Here is a 4,735-nt window from a genome sequence, read left to right as displayed (position 1 = left end):
GCTCACAGTTGGAAGGGGCTGGGGCGCTCTGTTGGGCCCTTCTGATATAAGTGCTAATGCCATTTATTCAGACTCTACCCTCATGACTTAATCACCTGCCAAAGGCCCCTGCTCCTAACATCATCGCCCTGGGATTAGCATTTTGACATGAATTTTGGAGAAACACAGCATTCAGATTGTAGTATGGTAATAGTCTAGATACTTGTTAGAGGAGGAAGTTAAGTCAGAAAGTATTAAATGTTTTATAATAATTTGTATAATGGACAAAGCTACTACCTAAGTGACCTATTTGCTATGTCATATACATTATATGCACACACACACACAGACACATACACATATATATTTAAACACAAATACATACATGTACATACATTCTACTTGTACACACTATTCATTAAAATGGTATAACTAGATAAACTTTTGAATAGATTAGAAAAAGTTCTTTGAGATGAAATGGCAATAACTCCTCTTTACTATATAAATGGGGATGTTTATTAAATTAAATTAGAAATAAATAAAAATGCCATGGATAGTTTCTTTTTAAAAAGGCACAGATAATGAAAAAGAATATTGTACAAAAATTTGCATCACTAAATATTTCTATTTAGTGATAACTACTATGTACAATGAATTTTATTTACTAGGTTAATAGAAGATTAGTAAAAATTAATTATAAAGAGAAAACTAGAAAGGGAAAGAAAAGAAAGATGATGATAATATATGAACTCGGTATACATTATTTTAGTTGAAATTTCTTAAGGATTTGAGCATCTAGTCATTTCACAAACTCTTTTTCTTGTGCTAGGTTTTAAGTTTTTTTGCAAGAGTTTCATTTTTTCTCCTAAATTTCACAACTTCTACTGACAACGTAGTTCATGCTTCTCTAATTTTTGTTTCAACTACTTCTACTGAAATTGTTGTCATCATGGTCAACAACAATGACTTAAATGCTAAATGCTAAATGTTAAAATAAGTGAATATGTTTCAAACTTTAATGCTATCTCTCCACAGCATTTCATATCCCCTCACGTTCAAAACACTTTACACCTGATTTTCTATGTAATCCTCTCCAAGTTTTACTCTTGCCTTTACACTATTTCTTTTGCTTGGTCAACTCATCATTTATACTAGAATTCCTTAAATCAAATAAATAGTTTCCAAAACTTTGCCCATAGCCCTACTTTCTTATACTTTCTATATATATTTTCATATGTTTCCTTATTTCAATCAGTTCTCTAAGATCATTTCCTCAAAGGCCGGGGTATTGACAATTCAAGCAGGATTTATGTACTAGGTGGCAATAATATAGATGTAGAAGGGATGTAGTAGAACCACAAAGGACACCTGCATAAACCCCAGAGAAGTAACTTACAAGCTATTACCACCCCTGGGTGCAAAGGGACAAGGGAAGTGGGAGGATAAAGAGAGGCAGTGACTTCTCTGTAGGAATGCAGTCAGCTTGATGTGGTCTCAGAGAAAGGGATTAACAGAATAAATAATACCCTAACCTCAGTCTGCTCCATTTGTCCCAACTCCAGCTAAGACTTGTAATTGAGTCAAATAAACCAAAAGCCAGGAGCACAGAAGTCCTGCTGATGTAGTCAGATAGGTTAGTTTCCTGGACATAGACTTCTGTGGGACGAGCTGGAGAATGGCCCTAGGAGCACAAACTGAAATATCTGGTGTAGTGATATAGATGGAATACAGTGTGTATCCTTTTATTACATTGCTTTTTAACTACACAGGCAGGCAGACACCAAACACACACACACACACTGTTTCCCAAACAAACATACTCTGTTAAATGTCTTAAATATTTTTAAATAATGGTATAGTAGTTAGAAAACATGGACACAGTGATACAAAAGGGAGTGATACGGAAAAGGCCTAATAGGTGTTCAATCAGGGCACAGAACCATGGACAGTCACCAATTTCTAAATTCAGGCTTTCTTGCCCCAGAATCTGAGTTAAAAGTTTATGGTGAGTACACTCCCCAGAATGAGGAATAGGAGAGTGAAGCAGAAAAGAATGAGGGTTGATAGGAGGAGTATATTACTGAAGGGACAGTCACAGTTGATTGCTCAGCCATGTGGGACATCTTAAGGGAGGCTTATACATGGCATCACATCAGAACAGTCTTTGTGGGAAAAGGAGATGAATTTACTCACTGACCCCTCTCTGTCTCTGACTCCCTCTTGGTCAAGTCTGTCTCCTTGGCAATAACTCCCTTGCACTTACAGGTTGCCTCAGTGGCCACTGCAGTTGGGCTTGAAGGAAGTCAGAGCCCAGGGGCTCAGGGCTCAGGTGCAGCAGTCCCTCTAGCATAGATGGTGTGTTGCAGTACTTTGCAGTCGAGAGCACGCAAGTAATTCCAGCAGACAGAAGGTGGGACGGTTGGAGGGCTGCGGCTCGCTCAGGCAGGATCAGCACTGAGCAGGGCAAGCACCTTCCCTTTATTGGATTTTGCAGATATGCTAATCAACAGGGAGGGTCCAGGAATGAGCTCACAGGCACATTCCAGGAATGATTACAATGTACTTGAAACTTACAACAGAGGAAGCTTAAAGGATTCGCTGAAAATAACGCTTCCTGATAAACAAGTCTATATATCCTCTATAGATTCAAAAACAGAAAAACAGAAATCCAGTCATCTATTCTTTTAAGGCTATGGAATGGATGTACTGTTTCTTAAACACTAACAGAAAGCAATCAAGGTTAAACACCATTTGTGCTTAGTTTTGTTTGATTTCCTTATCAACATCAGGGAAGATGGAGTACTCAGCAAGATTCTTTTTAAGTCACAGGATGTCTTTAAGATCCTGAGGCCTGAGCAGTCAGAGACTGTCGGCACCAGTGAGTCCAGCTCGCTGCTCGGATCATTGAACACCTGGACCGAGAGGCATGTAAACATACCTCAAATCAGAAGTCTTGATTTCCAGCATCAATGGTGTCATCTGAGGGATCATTCAGTGCAGACACAATGCTCCTTTAATGGCATGAACGTTGAAAAAACACTAGTGCTCTCTAGGTTGGTCAGGAATCCTAAGGAAATACTTAAGACTGGAAAATTATTTGTGGTTGTGGTTGTGGCCTAGCAGTGACCTGAGACCCTAACAATGGTGATGTGAATAGTGTAAGCCCTTTTTAACCGTTCTTACAAGAAAGCTGATGTATAAAGTGTGATGCCTATTCATTACTTACAACAAAAATATGTGACTTTCAAATGCTTAACATTTAAATCAGAGCTTAGCATACACTTTACAAAAAAAAACCTATGAACACCTACAACAGCGTTCCTCAAGAATTTCTGTACATGCAATTAAACGTTGAAAAGCGTAAACAAACACAGCTATCTTCCTTACTCTAGAAGGAGAGTGCAAAGAAAATTTCCTTTAAATGTTATGTTTTACTTTAAGCTATGGAAATATTAATTATGCTATTTAAATGATACAGTAATAAACTTTGAGGAATGTTGATGTTCCCAAAAACTACCTCATATTTATCTTATGGGTTCCAATACTTAATAATGCATAGTTAAAAGAACTGACATGTAGATTGAAGTCCAGGCTTCTCAACATGATAAGTAATGGACTTTCTGATTAAAGCCTTATACATTTATTCAACTATTTCACAAACACTGAATATTATCTCTGTTCAAGGCACTGAGTGGGTTCATGGAATATATTGAAGAGGGAAGAAATAGATAAAATCCCTGAATTTACAGCTTAGATTCTTGGGGAAGTATACAAATAAATAGCTATTGCAGTATAGGGTGATAAGATGTCTAATAGAAGTACCAGGACTAAATATATAGGATGTGTGTCTGAATTAGACTGGAGTGTCAGGCAAAGCTTCCAAGAAGAACCATCTTCTAAGTTAAGAATTAAAGTACAAATAGGAGTCAATCAAGGAAAAGAGAAAAATTATCTGAAAGCTGAGAGATCAGAGATGAGATTCCTCAGGAGGCAGAATTACCAGCTTGCCATGGTAATCGCATTAAATTTGATACCAAAAGCAACAGGGATTCTCTGAATGTTCTAAGGAGAGGAGTAATGTGATCAGCTTCACATTTAAACATGATCACCCTCACTGCATTGCTGCAAAGAAATAGACAGGAGGTAAGCGGTAATGGAACAATACAATAAAAAAATTTTTTTAATAAAAATACTCAGGATCAAGACCAGGAGCAAGGAAGCTGGTTGGATTGTATTTGCAGTCACCTAGGCAAGAAGTGGTGATAGTGAAAAAGCAGGCTGAGTCCACAGATATATACCAAGCAGATGAATAGTCCTGATGATAGAGTAGATGTTTGGCCCCACAAAAACAGAGTAAAAAGGATTATGCTCAGATTCTAATATAAATTTTGGTTGATTGGGAGCGTTTCCAGGAAAGAGGATGAAGTTTGGGGTGGAAAGGTAAGGCCTGGTTGCCTGTGGGATCTCCAACTGGAGTTGCAGGGTTGCATGTATGGCTCTGATCAGCTCTAAAGAGAAATTAGGACTTTTCAACAAAATAGACAAAGTGCTTATTTAAGACATAATATTCAAAAGCTGGCATTTAATAATATTCAAACTATAATTCCATCACAATTTTATATTACCTTCCAAATTCATTTCCTAAAATGTATAAAATTTTCCCACTTTACCAATTATGGAAATGTTTTCCACTTTTTAACATGCTGTTTCTTTAGCCTAGGATAACGTTTGCCATCTGGGAATCTCTCTTCTGTTC

Source organism: Furipterus horrens, unplaced genomic scaffold, assembly GCF_987537825.1.
Source record: "Furipterus horrens unplaced genomic scaffold, mFurHor1.1.pri manual_scaffold_6, whole genome shotgun sequence".
Classification (NCBI taxonomy): Eukaryota; Metazoa; Chordata; class Mammalia; order Chiroptera; family Furipteridae; genus Furipterus; species Furipterus horrens.
This window is presented reverse-complemented; position numbering follows the sequence as displayed.